Genomic DNA, 19732 nt, shown 5'->3' on the forward strand with positions numbered 1-19732 from the left:
CAAAAGTATTCAAACGTACCGGATGTTTACCGTCCAACCGACACGGAGGGGGGGTAAGCCGTACGAGGGCCGTGTAAACAGAGCAGAGCAGAGCAAAGCCGAGCAGAGAGAGAGAGAGAGAGAAATCAGCGCTTTTTCAAGAGAACTTCATGTTCCACATTATTTAACCAGTGAGTGATAATTGTCTTTTTTTTGGTTAAAGTATCTGTACCACAACTACGCTTCTTCCCATTTCCAAAAATGACGGTACAAGTTACATTGTTTTGTTTTATTTGTCTATCTCATGCCTTATCGCTGCGTTGTCAGTCCGAATATTATTTCCTATTTCAGAGATCAACGCACAAGAGGCCCAATAGGCCTGTGGCGGCTGTGAAATAACTCACTAATTCGTTCCTCAACGCTTTACGACTATATTTTGCTCTTTTGCGTATTTAGCCTGTCTTTCTTGGGGGGAAAAAAAACTACTGAATTTACTAACATCATTTTTTCAGGTAGTGCATTTCAAGTTACGAGTCACTGTAACAGTTTTCATGTCACGTTTGCCAATCTGTGGATTTACCGATCCTTCGACCACTGGAAACGGTTTATTTATCAAAACGATCTTGATTTTGAACACCTCTATCAAATCCGGTCTTAACGTCGTCGGTCTTTGTCAGCCTTATTACTGAACTGAACACGTGGTAGTGTTCCATACTTCCTCTGTACTTTGAAAATGTTGTGTATTGGACTGATGAATTGACCTTCTAACCTAAAATAATGCTTATCTTGTGAACGTCGATCTCACCTAGTGCACGCCCTGTGCAATGTTACCTGCATGCCTCTAAATCTTTTTGACCTCTACATCCTTGCTTACTATGATCTGCCAATACTAGTAGTAAACAAAGATTTTCACTGTACTCGGTCCATGTGACAATAAACCAATTTATCAATCATTCAATCAAAAATTTCCAGGATTCTGCACTACACCTTAGTTGTAAATACAGCCTATACTGATTCTTTTTAACATACTGTACTTTACTGTTCTGTTAAATTTCATTTGCCATATATCCTCACATCACTAGTCCAAAAGTGTAATCCTGGATATTGTCATCGGCTATTGTTTGATGTCATCTGAAAATTTTGAAATTCTCTATATACCCAAGTCCTAACAATTACTGGGAAACACTGTATGTTTCTCTCAGATCTGTAAACTGTTCAATGATGCTTTCTGTTCATTCGCTGGTTTTACATTCATGTAACTTTATCCAAATGTTGCATTCAAAACAAGGGAAATGAGTTAACAGCACAAATCATACTGAATGAGTATGATTTAGTAGCTATTACGGAGACATGGCTGTCGGATGGTCTGACTGGGAATTATATATCCATGGGTTTTTGACTATTCCAAAAGACAGATAGGAATGTAAGAGAGGTGATGTACCTCTGATATGTAAGTATGACATCATGGCAGTAATTAGAGGTGAAATAGGTTCTATGAAGAATAAGGTTGAATCCATTTGGGTGGAAATTATAAATTCTAAGAAGAAAAAGTCACTGGTAGATGTAGTCTATAAGCCATCAAATTATAACATCACTCTGGGGAAAGCAATAATCAAACACATAACTAATGCCTGTAAAAATAATATGCAATCAGGAGGCTGGAAGAACACAGCAAGCCAGGCAGCATCAGGAAGTGGAGAAGTCAGTGTTTCAGGTACAGCCCTTCATCAGGGTACGGCAATTATTATGGAGGATTTTAATTTACATGTTGATTGGTTGAACCAGGTCAATCAAGACAGCCTTGAGGAGAAGTTCATTGAATGTATCCGCAATAATTTTCTTGAACAGTATGTAATGGAACAGATAAGGGAGCAAGCTGTCCGAGATCTGGTCCAATGTAATGAGACAGGAATAATTAATTATCTCATAGTTAGGAATCCTCTTGAAAGGAGCAATCACAGTATGGTTGAAGTTAGAATCAGATAGAAAATAAGAAGATAAAATCCAATACCAGGGCTCTGTGCTTAAACAAAGGAGACCACAATAGGATGAGGGAGGAGTTGGCTAAAGCAGACTGGAAGCAAAGACTTTACGGTGCGACAGTTGAGGAACTGTGAAGAACTTTCAAAGCAATTTTTTATACTGCTCAACAACAGTATATACCAGTGAAAAGGAAGGACTGGAGGAAAAGGGGTAATCAGCCATAGATGTCCAAGGAAATAAGGGAGGCTGTCTTGATGAAGGGCTTTTGCCCGAAATGTTGATTTTCCTGCTCCTCGGATGCTGCTTGACCTGCTGTGCTTTTCCAGCACCACTCTGATCTAAACTCTATCAAATTGAAAGCTAATGCATACAAACTGGCAAAGACCAGTGGGAAACTAGAAGATTGGAAAAACTTTAAAGGTTAACAGCCACAAAAAAAAGCCATAAAGAACTCTAAAATACTGTATGAGAGTAAAGTTGTCGCTAGGGCTTAATGCGGTTTATATTTGCTTCAAGTAATATGGGACAACTTAGGCCGTGCTTTTCTATAAGCCTCCTCGCTCCACACTTAGGTAATTACAAGTAAAAGGCAAAGAAATTGCAAACGCTTAAAACAAAGAAGAAACACTTAAAGGTGCATTCAATGTGCCCTAATAAAGATTTTTCATAATAGGATTATAAAGCAAAATTTGACACCGCGCCACATTCAGGGGCATTAGGATAGTTGACGAAAACTTTGACTAATGAGGTGGATTTTAAAGCATGTATTTTTTTTAAGAAGGAAAGGGAGAGAGAAATTCTGCAGTTTACGAATGAGGCGTAACACTATACATGTCCGCCAATGCTGGAGCAAAGTCAATTGGGATTAGGAAGAGGCCAGGATTAGAGGAGTGCAGAAACCTTGCAGGGTTGCGGAGTCGGAAGAGTTTAATGAAACGGAAGGGGGTGAGGCCGTGGATGAATTGAACATGAGGAGAATTTTTTCAGTTGAGCTTATGCAGGTCATCAAATGTAAGGTGGCAGGACTTGATGTCAAATTTAAGGACACAGCAGAATTTCAGGTGGTTTAAAATTTGCAGTGTGTAGAATGTGGGGGGCAGCCAGGAGTGCGTTAGAAAAATTGAGTGTATAGGTACTAAGTGAATGGATGAAGAATGGATCTTGAGATGCTTTGAAAAGTTATGATTTTTATGTTAAGCATTTAATGTTGCTCATTTAATTAAATCTGTTGTGTAGTCTGAGGACCGATTTATCCATCAAAATATTTGCAATAGATTTGAGTTTACAGTGCATGTAAACATTTTTGGCAGAGTGTCAGAGGCTGAGGAGTGACCTTATAAACATCTATAAAACCATGAGGGACATGGATAGGGTAATAGACTGTCTTTTACCTGGGCTGGGGGAGTCCAGAACTAGGGGCATAGGTTTAGGGTGAGAAGGGCAAGATTTAAAAGAAACCTAAGGGGCAGCTTTTTCATGCAAAGGATGGTGTGTGTATGGAATGAGCTGCCAGAGGAAGTGGTGGAGGCTGGTACGATTGCATTTAAAAGACAATGGATGTATATACAAATAAGGAAAGGTTTAGAAGGATATGGGCCAAATGGGACTAGATTAATTTAGGGCATCTGGTCGGCATGGACAAGTTGGACCAATGGGTCTATTTCTGTGATGTACATCTCTTGACTCTATATACATCTAAACAGCTCAGAATGTAAAGACAGATAACATAAGTTTCTACAAACATAAAATGAAAAAGAGTTGCTAAGGTAAGTATAGAATAGAATCCCGACAATATGAAAACAGGTCCTTCAGCCCGACAAGTCCACACCAACCCATTCCCCTACCCCATTACTCTACATTTTACCCCTGACTAATGCACCTAACCTACACATCCTTGATTATATGGGCAATTTAGCATGGCCAATTCACCTAACTCGCACATCTTTGTATTGTGGGAGGAAACTGGGGCACCTGGAGGAAACCTGGCAGACACTGGGAGAGTGTGCAAACTCCACACAGTTACGTGAGGCTGGACTCAAACCTGAGTCCTTGGCACTGTGAGGCAGTAATACTCACCACTGTGCCACCTTAAGCATTGGTCCTTGAGAGGACGAGAAGGGGGATGGGAAATGAGGAAATACCCAAGGCATTGTTCTGGTATTTTGTGTCGGTCTTCACAGGTGAGGACATGATACAGTAGGTGAGGTCCTAAAAACAATTATTATTATGTAAGTGGTAGTGATGGGCAAGTTAATAGAGCTAAAGGTGGACAAGTCTCTTGGCCCTGATGGTATGTATCCGAGGGTAGTAAAAGAGATGATGGAAGAAATAGCAAATGCGCTCGTGGTTATTTTCCAAAATTTCACTGGATGCTGGGGCAGTTCCAGCAGTTTGGAAAATAGCAAATGTGATGCCATTGTTTTTTAAAAAGGTGTACAAAAGATGGGGAATTATAAGCTTAACTTCTGTAGTGAGGAAAATGCTTCAATTCGTCAATAAGGAAGAACGAGCAAGACATCTAGCTAGAAATTGTCCCATTGGGCAGATGCAATATGAGTTCATGGAAGGCAGGTCATGTTTAACTAAGTTACTGGAATTCTGTGAAGACGTTTTGAGCACAGTGGACAACAGGGACCTAGGAGAAAGTGAGCACTGCAGATGCTGGAGATCAGAGCTGAAAAATGTGTTGCTGGAAAAGCGCAGCAGGACAGGCAGCATCCAAGGAGCAGGAGAATCGATGTTTCGGGCATAAGCCCTTCTTCAGGAATCTGCCTGACCTGCTGCGCTTTTCCAGCAACACATTTTTCAACAGGGACCTAGTAGATGTGGTCTATCTGGATTTCCAGAAAGCATTCGACAAGGTACCGCACAAATGGCTGAAGCATAAGATAAAAGAACACAGCGTTACGGGCAATGTATTAGCGTGAATAGAGGATTGGTTAGTTAACAGGAAGCAAAGAGTGGGGATATCTGAGTGCTTTTCGGTTGGTGATCAGTGACTAATGGTGTGCCTCAGGGATCAGTGTTGGGACTACAATTGTTTACAATTTACAGAGGTGATTTGGAGTTTGGAACCACGTGTAGTGTGTTAAAGTTTGCGGATGACGCAAAGAAATACAGTAAAGCAAAGTTGCAGAGGTCTTTGAAAGTTTGCAAAGGAATATAGATAGATTAAGTGAGTGAGCCAAGGTCTGGTAGATGGAGTACAAATCTGATAAATGTGAGGTTGTCCATTGTGGTGGGAATAATAGTAAAAAAGTTCATTGTTGAATGGTAAAAAAATTGCAGCATGCTGCTGTGTAGAGGGATGTGAGTGTCCTTGTGCATAAAACGCAGAAGGTTGGTTTGGAGGTGCAACAGGTAATTAAGAAGGCAAATGGAATTTTGTCCTTCATTGCGAGAGGCATTGAGTTTAAAAGCAGGCAGTAATTTTGCAGCTGTATAGGTTGTTGGTGAGGCCACACCTGGACTATTGCGTGCAATTTTGGTTTTCTTACTTGAGAAAGGATGTACTGGCACTGGAGGGAGTGCAGAGGAGATCCACTAGGTTCATTCTGGATTTGAGGGGGTTGACTAATGACGAGAGACTGAGAAGAGTGGGATTATATTCATTGGAATTTAGAAGAATGAGGGGAGATTTTGTAGAAATGTGCAATCATGAAGCGAATAGATAAGATAGAAGCAGCGACATTGTTTCCATCGGTCAGTGAAACTAGAACAAGAGGGCATAGTCTCAAAATTAGGGGGAGCAGATTTAGGACTGAATTGAGGAGGAACCTCTTCATCAAAAGGGGTATGAATTTGAGGAATTTCCTGCCCCGTGAAGTAGTTGAGGCTTGCTCATTGAATGTTTTTAAAGCTAAGATAATTTATTTGAATAGTAAAGGAATTAAGGGTTATGGTGAGAGGGTAGGTAAGTGGAGCTGAGGCCATGAAAAGATCAATATGATCTTATAAATGGCAGAGCAGGCTGGAAGTGCCAGATGGCCTACCCCTGCTCCTGGTTCTTATACTGCCCTTTAATCCCATGGATTTTAGTTTTTCTTAAAAGTCTTGTACTTTCAAAAATGTCTTTTAGAAATTGATATACATATTACACTTTCCACATTCCACCTCTTCATTGCTTCATCAAATAACGTATCAAACAACTTGCCTTTGTCAAACATATGCTGATGTTCATTTGTTAGTCTGTACTTTCTCTGAGTCATAATTAATTTTATCATGGATTGAAATCTCCTTACTATCCACATTAGGTGGGTAAGTTAGATTTTCTGAACAAGGGTGTAATATTTGCAATTCTCAATTTGTCTCATACAGTGATTTGCAAACAATTTTGTTTGAATCTTTTCAAATAGATTAGTCATCATACACCTTTCCTTTTCTAAATTATGGTACAATACGACAGTGTTGCATATAAAACATATTTTAATAATTCCTTTAAAAAAACAAGTATTTACTCATAAGTATCATTGAGATTGGTGTATCTGCTGCTCGCTGCATAGTATCACCCTTGATAACTACTACTTTATCTGGAAAGCTTCATGCTGCTCTCAATGCCTCATACCTTCTCAAGCCATTGAAATAATGTAATACTTTTACATTTGATTGTGCCTTGCATTATTGTTCCAAATCTGATGATATGATGGTTTTACCAAATGCTGCCCTACTGAAATATCCTCCAGTTCACCTACTTGATTGCAAAGAATTGAGTTGTGCGATGATTACCGTCATATTTCTGGGAATATGCTGAGCAAGAAAATTCTCTTATATGGACGTGAGGAATAACTGTCCTGTTTTTGCCCTTTACCCTATTATTAATCCCAGCCTAGAATAAGATAATTGAATCACATATCGCTATAATAACCACTTTATGTATTTAACTGCAAATGTTCGATACTTTGTCTTTACCCATCATTTTGGTAATCTATTTAAATGTAAAAATAGTTCTCAATTATTTCGAACTGTTTCTATACAGCTCTGAATATGTAAAGAAATTGGAATGTATATTCAGAAGGTCACTTTTCCTTGGTTAATAAAATTGTCTATACAAACGTATATAGGTTTCTCTTTCTGTAGCAACAGCACTAATTTTGCCATTCATTATGTGGAAAGTGAGCAACAGATCCATGTTTTTCAGTTGTAATGAAGCTGATAACAATTGTTTGACAGTTCCAATTCAGCATGTTTGCTTGTGTTATAGATAATGATGAGTCTTCGGACCAATTCCAAATCACGTAATTGGGTTAAACCGGACTGTGTGTTGGCAGCAACCCTGTATGGCATATTTTTCTCTGTTGTGCTATCTGATGCCTTCCGTGATGGCAATCTTTGCATCAAATTCACAAACCGTATTGTTGGGACTGTCGCCTAATTTCCCGCCTTAATTGAAACAAAACGCTCAGAGACACTGTATAGTTTTACCTCCTTTGTCTTTATTCCAGACCCTGGAGGGAGAAAGAACAATTGTCCATGTGCACAGAGATATGAGTTCTCAGTCTTCTCTGGAATAGCAGTTTCTTGATGAATTATATAATCATTTTACAGGGAGGAGCATCCAGATAAAGCAATATACATATTAATTGGGTGACCATTACAATCAACGAGTGTCAATAGTAAAGATTAAGCCATCTGCTGTTACACAGTGAATGTTCATAACCTTAACTGGCTTTACATAATGAATACTTTTCACCTTGTTAATCTGACCTTGCATACTGAATGCTTCTAATATTGTTAAGTGGCTCTATATAATGAATGCTTTTCCACCTTGTTCACCCATTACCCTTGCCTCTAGCACCCCATTGTTAACTGCAAGTTTTTTTCTGATCTGAGTCATGCTCAGCTGAACCTCTTGTTTCACAAAACTCAAAACTTAACTCTTTCCCAACCTGCTCATACCTATACACATTCTCAGGGTAGTCCTCAATCTGAGATGACCCCAGACAAAGACTGACTTATCCATTAACATGTTCTCCATTTTTCTGTTTGGTGATTATTGTGCACTAACTGCCAATTAAGAGTTAGAGATGCATGTAGCAAGGGCCTGTTCTCCAGTACATGCAACAACTTTAGCAGTAGGATCAACTTGACAAAATCTGAAAAAATGTACAAGTCTATTCTAGGAAAGTCATGTCTCATGACCAAGGGTTCTATCCGTGACCAGAATCTCTCAGCACTGGGTAAGTTCATTTATCTCAGCATCATACTTTCTCAAGCTGACAATGATAGACATGCAAGAATTGCCAAAGTAATTATAGTCTTCTGCAGGCTTTGAATATCAGTCTGGGAATGAACAGGAGAAAGTTAGTATACCAAGCTGAATGTCACTTAAAGCAATAGTCAATTCTGCTATATGTATGTGAGAGTGGGACTGTGTACAGATGTTACAGCTAGAAACTCACTGCCTTCTTAAGCTTCTGAAGATTAAATGCCAGAATAAAATATACCAGACATTGAGGTGCTTACATTGAGCTGACATGACAGTGCCCATAACACATTGGAGACGTCATAACTGAATTGGGCTGTGCCTTAAGTGAGAATATGTCACATTCATTTACAAAACCACATTTAGAATGTGGTACGTTCTCATGGTAGGGGAGGAACTATAAGGATACCATGAAGTCTTCACTTAGGTATTTTAATTGACAAAATATATGCAAATCAACAATAATTTGTATTTAATCATGTTTCTAATTACGCAAATGTTATATAAGAACGTTTGACATGAGGCCACAGATGGAAATAGTAGGTCAGATGACCAAAAGCATTGCCAAAGAAGCAGGTTTACAGGAATATCTTAAAGGAGGAAAGCAGACCTGAGTGGTTCAGGGTGGGAATTGCAGACTAAGTTGAACCACCAATGGTGAAGCAATGAATAAACTCATTGATGGAGCCTTAAACTAAATGAGGTGTCAAAGCCTTGAAGATTGTGTGATGTGGGGAAGTAGGGATGATCACAGCCAGGAATTAAGTCAAGAGTGAGAATGTTAAAATGTTTTTGTTTATAAATAGGAGCTTTTGTAGGTCAGCGAGCACAGGAATGATGGTACTTGTCTTAGTAAAGTGAGCACTTGGGCAGCAGAGTTTTAGATATTTAGAAGTAACAAAGGAATGGATAAGAGTTTTAGCAACAGAGAATCTGAGACTAGAGTGGAGTCAGGTGATAACACTGAGGTGGAAATAGCTGGTTGGTGCATGACTGTGTTCAGGCCTTCATCTCAACTCAAAATCAGTCAGTTCACACCAGGGAGAAACCATTCACTTGCTCCAAAAGTGGGAAGAGATTCACTAATGGCTGGGACACCAGTGATTTATTGGTTCTTTGAAGTTTGTAAGGTGTTTAAGAAAGCATTTATCACATTTACCTTCATTGCTCAGTCCTTTGAATATAGGAGTTGGGACGTTATGTTGAGGTTGTACAGGATGTTGGTGAGGGCTCTTCTGTGTCCATTTCTGGTTGCCCTGTTATAGGAAGGATATTATTAATCTGGAGAGGGTTCAAAAGACATTCACCAGAATATTGCTAGGAATGGAGGATTTGTATTATAAGGAAAGGCTGGTAGGCTAGGACTTCTTTCACTGGACCATAGGACCGTAGAGGTTTACAAATCATGAGGGGTATAGATTAGATGAATGGCAGGTATCTTTTCCCCAGGGTGCGGGATTTCAAGACGAGGGGGCATACTTTTAAGGTGAGAGGAGAAAGATTTCAAAAACACATGAGGGGTAATTTTTTTGTACAAAGTGGTTCATGTGTAGAACGAACTTCCAAAGGAAGTTGTGGATGTGGATACGGTTACAATGTTTAAAAGACATTTCTACAGGTACATGAATAAATCTTTGGAGGGATATGGGCCAAGCAAAGGCAGGTGGGACTAGGAAAGTTTTGGATTAAGGTGGCATGGACTGATTGGACCGAAGGGTCTGTTTCCATGCTGTATGACTCTATAACTTTGTGTCCCAGTGCAAGCAATTTATAAAAAGCAGCATGGTTTCCTTCAACAGTAAGCACACATCACAGGCAGAGATAAAATATAAGGAAACAAAATCCTGAAACAGCAACTTGTATAAACCTCAGTCCTTTGGATTGTCTTATCTTTTTCTCGGCAACCAGCTTAGTGGAGGTTGATTATCACAGTCACTTATGGAAGCAACAGAATCTTACCAAACATCCCAAATGATGAACATAGTCAGCTTCACCTCAAAGAAATCACAAGAAAAACCTTTTTGTGTTTCAGAATTAGACCAAGTAATGTAGGAATTTAGAGGAGGCTAAGGTTTTTCTAATGCTGAAATTCAGGAGGTCAATATGGCCTCCCTCCCAGCTGCAAATCATTGAGCATGATGATGATAATTTCACCAATGTCTGCATGTAATAGTCCTTAGTACCATTTTCCAATAGGCACCAAAGCTTTGCAAAATTTTCAGGAGTTTTTTCTTAGTTGATGGATATAGCTATTGTCGGCTGGGCTGCATTTATTGCCCATCCCTAATTGCCCAGAGAGCAGTTAGGAGTCATCCACATTGCTGCGGATTTGTAGTCACGTGTAGGCCAGACCAGGTAAGGGTAGTAGATTTCTTTCCCTGAAGGACATTCATGAACCAGATAGATGTTTTTTTAACAACACTTGACAGTGGTAATGTGCTCAGCTTTAGGCTATCCTTTTTGTAAACTCTATTCAATTTACACCATCTTATTGTCAGTGGTCAGGAAATTATTAGAGAAGTTTCATAGAGACAAGATTTACTCACAATTGGAAAAGCATGGACTTAGTAGGAATAGTCAGCATGGCTTTTGTTGGGGAAGCCTTGTCTCACAAACATGATTGAGTTTGCTGAGGAAGTGACAAAAATGATGAAGGATAGGTCAGTGGATGTTGTCTACATGGACATTACTAAAGCATTTGACAAGATCCCTCATGGTAAGCTGGTCCAGAAGATGAACTTGCCGAGTATCCATAGTGAGTTGCCAACTTGGATACAAAGTTGGCTTGGTCAGAGGAAACAGGGTAGTTGTGCAAAAGTTATGAAGAAAGGCAACTGGACCCAAAATGTTAACTCTGATTTCTCTCCACAAATGCTGCCAGACCTGCTGAGTTTTCTCATCACTTTCTGTCTTTGTCTCTATGAGTTGTGGAGGGGCATTTTCATAACTGGAAGTCTGACCAATGGTGCTCCACAAGGATCAATACTGTGGCCTCTGTTGTTTGTAATATGTACAAATGATTTGGGTGAATATGTCGGTGGTACGATTAGTAAGTTTGCAGATGACACGAAAATAAGTGGAGTTGTGGATGGTGAAGACGGATACAGTTTGAAAGATTTTATTTATTCACGTGAGATGTAGGAATAGCTGGCTGGCTATCATTTTATTGCCCACCCCAATAACCCTTGAGAAGGTGATGTTGACTGGTCTTGAACCACTCCATTACAATGGAGTGGCTTGCACAACCATTTCAGAGGACAGTTGAGAGTTGCTGTGGGTTTGGAGTTACATGAAGGACAGACCCAGATGAGGATGGCAGATTTCCTTCTCTGCAGGACATTAGTGAGCGAGTTAGGTTTTTCCAACAGTTGACAATGGAATGATATTTGGGTGGAAAATAGCAGGTGGAATTTAATCCGGACAAGTGTGAGGTGATGCATTTTGGGAGGTCAAATGCAAGATGTAATTATACAGTTAATGGCTTGACCCTTAGCATTTATATACAGAAAGATGCTGAGGGCCAAGTCCATAAATCTGTGGAAGTGGCAACACAAGTACAGTATGCATGTCATCATCATTGTGTATAAAAGCTAGTAAGTCATGTTGCAGCTGAATAAGACTTCAGTTAGGCCAGATTTGGACTATCGTGCAGCAAATCAGAGCAGGACTTGTACACTTAATGGTTAGATTCGAGGGAGGTTTGCTGAACAAAGAGACCTTGCGGTGCAGATTCATATTCAATTCTTTTTGCTCAGAGTATTGAGTATAGGAGTTTGGAGGTCATGTTGCAGAAGGATGTTGTGAAACTTGATAGGGTTCAGAAAAGATCTACAAGGATGTTGCTAGGGTTGGGAGGATTTGAGCTATATGGAGAGGCTGAATAGGCTGGGCTGTTTTCCCTGGAGCGTTGAAGGCTGAGGAGTGACTTTATAGAGGTTTATAAAATCATGAGGGGCATGCATAGAATAAATTGACAAAGTCTTTTCCCTGGGATGGGGAAGTCCAGAACTAGAGGGCATAGATTTCGGGTGAGAGGGGAAAGATATAAAAGGGACCAAAGGGGCAACTTTTTCATGCGTGTATGGAATGAGCTACTGGAGGAAATGCTGGAGGCTGGTATAATTGCAGTATTTAAAAGGCATCTGTGTGGGTATATGAATAGGAAGGGTTTAGAGGGATATGGGCTAAGTGCTGGCAAATGGAACTAGATTAGGTAGGATATCTGGTCAGCATGGACGAATTGGACTGAAGGGTCTGTTTCCATGCTGTACACCTCTATGACTCGATGAATATATAAAATTATGAGAGGCATGGATAGGGTGGGTAGTCAGAGTCTCTTTCCTGGAGTGAAAATATCAAATACAAGGGGCATAGGTTTAAGGTGAGAGGAGAAAGATTTAAGGGAGATGTGTGAGGAAAACCTTTTTTACACAGAGGATTGTAGGTGCCTGGTATGCACTGCCAGGAGAGGTGCCAAAACCAGATACCTCAGCAATGTTTAAGTGGCATTTAGACAGACACATGAACAGGCAGAGAATAGAGGGATATGAACCATGTGCGGGCAGATGAGATTAGTTTAGAATGGCATCATGGTCAGCTTCTTTGCTACAAGGTTCCATATTCTATCTGCCATGCCTTGTCCCCAGATAATTGGGTCTCTGTCTCTTGATTGCTAATCCAGTGGTATTACCACAATGCATGTTGGTATGGAATGATATCAGGGTACACAAAGAAGAGGTCCGAATTCTTTTTTGTTTTGTAGCTGGACTTTGCATACTATAATCCTTACTTCACGTTGAGGTAAAGTAAAATCTTAGCCACAGTAGAAAATTTGTCTGAGGTCAGTACATTTTTTAATAGAATTTTTAGCAAAACATTAAACTTCTAATTAGGGGAAAAAATCTGCAAAACTCATTTGATAATGCTGCATCTGACATTTAACAGAATCATTAAAAGTGTACCTTTTCATTGTTATCTCTCTTGTTAATCATTCAGATTTTGGCATTGGAATCCTCTTATCTTTGTAAAATAGTGAGTTATTCTTCCTTACAAAGGGCTCTTAAATGCGGTTGTGCTCTACTCCAATGGAGGGTAATGGGGTGGGTGAATGTGAAAGACATGTTAAGAGCAGATTGTCCCTTTTAATAGTTCCCCTAGGTCTATGGTCTCCAATCTTTTTTAGGCACAAGATCACTTTTTGAATGTAAACGCAAACTATGATCTACTCTGAAGAAAATATAGAATTAATGCAATATAAACCTAAGCCAAAGTGTTTAATTATTCATTTTGTCCTCTACTGACATCTATGGAATACTCATGACTGCATGTTATCTGCCAGTGCCTTGAAATCTGTCTGTAGAGACTGCTGGTGGGAAGGGGGTTTAAAAGAGATGTGTGAGGCATGTTTTCGGACACATGGTGGTGAGTGTGTCGAGCTTGCTGCCAGAGGACTGCTCCACTATTCAATCGGTTCATGGCTCACATCTGTTTTCCTCCCCTTTCCCTGTAACTCTTGATTCCCCTATTGATCAAGAATCTATCTCTGCTCATCCTGGCAACATCCTTGTAAATCTTTTCTGAACCCTTTCAAGTTTCACAACATCCTTCCGATAGGAAGGAGACCAGAATTGCACGCAGTATTCCAAAAGTGGCCCAACCAATGTCCTGTTCAGCCGCGACATGACCTCCCAACTCTTGTACTCAATACTCTAACCAATAAAGGAAAGTATACCAAACATCTTCTTCACTATCTTATCTATCTGTGACTCTACTTTCAAGGAGCTAAGAACCTGCACTCCAAGGTCTTTTTGTTCAGCAACACTCCCCAGGACCTTACCATTTCAGTGTATAAGTCCTGCTAAGATTTGCTTTCCCAAAATGCAGCATCTCGCATTTATCTAAATTAAACTCCATTTGCCAATCCTCAGCTCATTGGCTCATCTGATCAAGATCCCGTTGTAATCTGACGTAACCTTCTTTGCTGTCCACTACACCTCCAATTTTGGTGTCATCTGCTGAGGGGTGACCTTTTAGAAGTTTATAAAATCATGAGGGTTGTGGATAGGGTAAATAGAGAAGATCTTTTCCCTGGGGTGGGGGAGTCCAGAACTAGAGGGCATAAGTTTAGGGTGAGAGGGGAAAGATATAAAAGAGACCGAAGGGGCAACTTTTTCACGTAGAGGATGGTGAGTGTGTGGAATGGGCTGCCAGAGGAAGTGGTGGAGGCTAGTACAATTGCAACATTTAAAAGGCATCTGGATGGGTATATGAATAGGAAGGGTTTGGAGGGAAATGGGCTGGGTGCTGGCAAGTGGGACTAGATTAGATTTGGATAGCTGGTCGGCATGGAAGAGTGTGTTGAAGGGTCTGTTTCCATGCTGTACATCTCTATGACTCTAAGTACAGTCCAACTAAATGGGTATTTGTGAGGTGGATCCAATTTGATTTAATTATCTCTATTTTGGGGAACATTAACTCGCAGAGGTATGTGGAGTAAAAGTAAGCTTTTACCTTAAAACCACAGGATGTTAGGGGTTGGTTTCTCTGGTTAGGAGTCTCCAAACATCACTGTCCCTTGATCTTGACGTTTCAATGCATTGATACTTTGCACAGTAATTATCAACTCAACTGCTTTGTAAATCAAGCATCTGTTGGAATTTGGCAGCCAACCCACCAATGTTTATTTGAAGCAATGAACTTGAGACCAACATAAAGCTTTGTTCCATCATATGTAGTTCCTGAAATTGCCTGTTGAATTCTTCTGCTAACTTTCTCAAGTGCACGCAGAGGTTTTCTGCAAATTACCATTTTTCTCTGATTCTTTTTCTTTAATATTTTCGCGAGATTGTAACTGGATTAGTGTTGCAGTGTTCTGTTTATTTGAGAGCTTTCACAGCACTGGTCACATTCTCTATCCTTTCCCTGCAGTTCATTTTGTTCAGTTTTAACACTATGCCTGTAAGCGACCTTAAGTCAAGCAACTACATATGGTCTGTCAGTTTACTGCAAAGTTCATTTCTTGATTTAAGATAATGAAGAGGATCTTTCTCTGAAAGAAATAACATGGATGGGGTTCCTACAATAAATTCAAGAGTACCTGCTTGACAAAAACATTCCAATCAAGAAATTGGTTTCCATCAAAACGAATGGTGCACTCTTACCTTGTTGCCGTAAATACGGGTTTTGTTGCATTTTGCAGAAATGATCCTGGTTTACCCCTTTATTTATCTAAGTTATCACTGTATAATCTACCAGCAAACATTAGCGAGTAAAGTTAGGGACTTTTCTCATGTAATGTAACTATTAAGGTGTGAATTCGATGTGAGCAAGATCTCTGCAACGCTTGTTCACATCTTTTCTCAAACTCTATGTTATCAACAGTGAACGAAGCCTCCATGCTGATCTGTGATGGTTAAATCGAGAGAAGTTCCTGCAAAGATCGAATTCACACCTTAATAGTTACATTACATGAGAAAAGTCCCTAACTTTACTCGCTAATGTGGGAGCACTAAGTGCATGCTTTGGTTTACTGTTATTATTTCTGCTTTGTTCTTAATGTTTGAATAAAGAGTCAGTGGCAACATTGCTTCTTTAATTGTTTCAACATCTATGAATTATTTCTTATGTTTTTCCAAATGATAACGAACACAAAATGATATTTTGGTGCAGGCCTTCCCTTTTGCTGTTGGTTTGGAAAACGTAACCACTGAGCTTTCAAAACAGGCTTTAGCTTGTCAACTTCCTTTTGTCCAAAGCACTCTATTCCTTTAATTTTACTGTGCATTTTTGCGTGATGTCATTATAATTTCCCTAAATGTCAATATGCTTTGATGACATAGAAGGTAGTTGGGAGTTTGATTTAGATACTGCATTTTGGAAAGGCAAATCAGGGCAGGACTTGTACACTTAACGGTAAGGTCCTAAGGAATGTTGCTGAGCAAAGAGACCTTGGAGTGCATATTCATAGTTCCTTGAAAGTGGAGTCTCTGGTCGATAGGATAATGATGAAGGCATTTAGTATATTTTCCTTTATTGGTCAGACCATTGAATATAAGAGTTGGGAGGTCATGTTGCGACATTGGTCAGGCCACTTTTAGAATATTGTGGGCAATTCTGGTCTTCCTCTATAGGAAGGATGTTGTGGAACTTGAAAGAGTTCAGAAAAGATTTACAAGGATTTGAGGGTTTGAGGGAGAGGCTGAATAGGCTGGGCTGTTTTCCCTGGAGCATCAAATGATAAGGGGCGACCTTATAGAGGTTTATAATATAAGGGGCATGGACAGGGTAAATAGACAAGTATTTTCCCTGGCTTGGGGGTGTCCAGAATTAGAAGGCACAAGTTAAGGGTATGAAGGGAAAGATATAAAAGGGACCCATGGGGCAACCTTTTCACACAAAGGGTGGTAAGCGTATGGAATGAGCTGCCATTGGAGGCTGGTACAATTACAGCCTCCAAAAGGCATCTGGATTGGTACAAGACTAGGAAAAGTTGAGAGAAATATGGGCCAATGGAAGATGGATTCACATCTTTGGATCCTCTTTCGGGGTAGAAGTGACCTGTACAAGAAGCACGGATTGCACCTAAATTGAAAGGTGACTAATATACTGGCAGGGAAATTTGCTGGAGCTGCTCAGGAGAATTTAAACTAGTAAGGTAGGGGGGGTGGGACCCAGGGAGATAGTGAGGAAAGAGATCGATCTGAGATGACCAGTGAACCTAATGTCGGTGATGGACAAGTTGTTGGAGGGAATCCTGAGGGACAGGATGTACATGTATTTGGAAAGGCAAGGACTGATTAGGGATAGTCAACATGGTTTTGTGCGTGGGAAATCATGGCTAACAAACTTGATTGAGTTTTTTGAGGAAGTAACAAAGTGGATTGCTGAGGGCAGAGCGGTAGATGTGATCGATCTGGATTTCAGTAATGTGTTTGACATGGTTCCCCATGGGAGATTGATTAGCAAGGTTAGATCTCAAGGAACACAGGGAGAACTAGCCATTTGGATACAGAAGTGGTTCAAAGGTAGAAGACAAAGGGTGGTGGTGAAGGGTAGTTTTTCAGACTGGAGGCCTGTGACTAGTGGAGTGCCACAAGGATCGGTGCTGGGTCCTCTACTTTTTGTCATTTACATAAATTATTTGGATACGAGCATAAGGGGTACAGTTAGTAAATTTGCAGATGATACCAAAATTGGAGGTGTAGTGGACAGCGAAGAGGGTTACCTCAGATTACAACAGGATCTTGACCAATGGGCCAATGGGCAGAGAAGTGGCAGATGGAATTTCATTCAGATAAATGCGAGGTGCTGCATTTTGGAAAGCAAATCTTAGCAGGACGTATACACTTGATGGTAAGGTCCTAGGGAATGTTGCTGAACAAAGAGACCTTGGACTGCAGGTTCATAGCTCCTTGAAAGTGGACTCGCAGGTAGATGGGATAGTGAAGAAGGCGTTTAGTATGCTTTCCTTTATTGGTCAGAGTATTGAGTACAGGAGGTGGGAGGTCATGTTGCGGCTGTACAGGACATTGGTTAGGCCACTGTTGGAATATTGTGTGCAATTTTGGTCTCCTTCCTATCGGAAAAATGTTGTGAAATTTGAAAGGGTTCAGAAAAGATTTACAAGGATGTTGCCAGGGTTGGAGGATTTGAGCTATAGGGAGAAGCTGAACAGGCTGAGGCTGCTTTTCCTGGATCGTTGGACACTGAGGGGTGACCTTATAGGGGTTTACAAAATTATGAGGGGCATGGATAGGGTAAATAGACAAAGTCTTTTCCCTGGGGTCAGGGAGTCCAGAACTAGAGGGCATACGTTTGGTTAAGAGGGGAAAGATATAAAAGAGACCTAAGGGGCAACATTTTCTTGCAGAGGGTGGTACCTGTATGGAATGAGCTGCCTGGGGAAATGGTGGAGGCTGGTACAATTGCAACATTTAAGAGGCATTTGGATGGGTATATGAATAGGAGGGGTTAGGAGGGATTTGGGCCGGGTGCTGACAGGTGGAACTAGATCGGGTTGGGATATCTGGTCGGCTTGGACGGGTTGGACCAATGGGTCTGTTTTCATGCTGTACATCTCTTATGACTCTTAGCTTTAACAGTTATGTACATAAATTAATTTTCCCATTCCCTTTGGAAGTTTCACTTTCTTGGCTTTTTTCTTAGGTGTTCCAGGTTCATCGCTCATCATTATTGCTCAGTCTTCTGGTTTATGATGTCACTCTGCTCCTGGTCATCCTGCAGATCGGCCCCTGGAACATCCAGAACCTTTCAGGTGTGAAGGCATGGGTAATCACTTCTGCGGTTGTGATTTGTTTCCGGGGCATCTGGTCAGCTTTCATTGCTCTGATATTTGGTATGAGGAAACAGCAGCATTCCCAGGATCAGTCTTCATCCAATATGGTTACCAGGTGAAGAAATACAATTACAGGTCAACAGAGAACAGGCAGAGGAGGATTAGCTCAGCTGCTCTTGCTGAGAGTCTGCATGGACTTGACAAGACTGAATAGCCTCTTGTATCTCTCGTGCAGTAGTATACTGACTTCACACATCAGTTCCAAATGAAGTTATTGTTCATTTGTGGTATTTCCCCATAAAACTTTACCCAGCATCTGGGTCAGACTGAAACATGATGCAACAAGTTTGAAGAGCCTGCACTGTTCAAGCTGTGAGGCAGTGAAAAATGGCCGATGTGCACATGGCAAGAGAACAGCTGGTGGTGATTTCAGCTGTTAGAGACTCTCCAATTGACCAATAGATCGCGATCTACATTTGGAGATCACTGTTTTAAAGGAAAAAGTATGTTCACTTTCAGCTCATAAGCACCATCTGTAGTATTTACTGCATTCAATAAATTTTAATTGCCATTTGGTACAGCAAGCTCTTGCATTGCTTATGTGCATACAATGAATAATAATGCACAAAAACATGCATTCAACATACTTCACACAATTTGAATGTTTTAGAATTTTCCATGCCAAAGTAAAAAACAAAGAAGCTCAGTGGGCTGAGCTGGAACCCAGCTTGGAATTCCTCCTAGAGTAACATTCTAAAAACCTCTGATTGTAAATGCCCCTCAATAAATGTGTTTGTACAAAATTTCCTCTGTCATTCGCAGTCTTTTGCTGCAGCAATCATCAAGATTTCAATAACATTATCCAATTTTGTGACCTTAATTGCTCAAAAAGACAATAGGCACTCTGATAAGAGAGAAAATGTTGTCTTTCGGCTGCTGTCATGCTTGAATTCCCAAAATAAGAATGACAAATTTTCCAATGTTAATTTTCCTTGTTTCACTGAGTCCAAAGATTTATATTAAAAAAATCACTGGTTTAAACCATGAGGCTAAACTACTATTTACATCGATGTCATGCCCGTTAAAAGTTTTCTTCGTATGGTATTCGTCTCGGTTATTCGCTGCGTTATGATCTGTGTGCCAAGTTCATTATTTCCCGAATCTTGCTTATTGTGTTAAGTAGCTCTTTTAACCTTTGGTCAGTTTCATGTGCTTTTTGCCTCATTCTACTTTGAGAGTCTTGTCCAACATGCAGAACAACCCCATTCTGCAAA

The 19732-nt window shown here is 40.3% G+C and overlaps 1 protein-coding gene and 1 long non-coding RNA gene across 2 annotated transcripts in view; one reads left to right on the forward strand and one right to left on the reverse strand.

Annotated features, from left to right (window-relative positions):
- Window positions 1-585, reverse strand: part of rad21b (RAD21 cohesin complex component b) — a 52521-nt gene extending 51936 nt beyond the window's left edge. The window contains exon 1 of the mRNA XM_087986048.1: window positions 479-585. The gene's annotated coding sequence lies outside the window, so the exon portion shown is untranslated. The remainder of the gene's footprint in view (window positions 1-478) is intronic.
- Window positions 33-19042, forward strand: LOC148150098 (uncharacterized). The gene is made up of 2 exons (XR_015756915.1): window positions 33-170; window positions 18329-19042. It is a non-coding gene; the product is annotated as an uncharacterized LOC148150098 (long non-coding RNA).
- The last annotated feature ends 690 nt before the right edge of the window (window positions 19043-19732 follow it).

Source organism: Chiloscyllium plagiosum, unplaced genomic scaffold, assembly GCF_037043375.1.
Source record: "Chiloscyllium plagiosum isolate Xiang-an unplaced genomic scaffold, Cpla_swu_hap1 HiC_scaffold_4, whole genome shotgun sequence".
In the NCBI taxonomy this organism is placed as follows: domain Eukaryota; kingdom Metazoa; phylum Chordata; class Chondrichthyes; order Orectolobiformes; family Hemiscylliidae; genus Chiloscyllium; species Chiloscyllium plagiosum.